This window comes from Penaeus monodon, chromosome 34 (assembly GCF_015228065.2).
Source record: "Penaeus monodon isolate SGIC_2016 chromosome 34, NSTDA_Pmon_1, whole genome shotgun sequence".
Lineage (NCBI taxonomy): Eukaryota > Metazoa > Arthropoda > Malacostraca > Decapoda > Penaeidae > Penaeus > Penaeus monodon.
The window spans coordinates 19673121-19673337 of NC_051419.1; positions in this window are offsets into that span (position 1 = coordinate 19673121).

A 217-nucleotide genomic window follows, 5' to 3' on the forward strand; every position below is an offset into this window, starting at 1 on the left:
AAAAAAAAAATTTTTTTGGGGGCCCCCTTTTTTTAAAAATTTAAAACCCTTTGGAAAAATTGGAAATTTAAAAAAGGGGGGGGGAAAAGGGGGGGGAAAAAAATTTTTTTTAAAAAATTTAAAAAAATTTTTTTTTTTAAAAACCAAAAAATTTAAAAACCCAATTTTTTTTAAAAAAAAAATTTTTTTTTTTTAAAACCTTTGTTTTTAAAGGGGG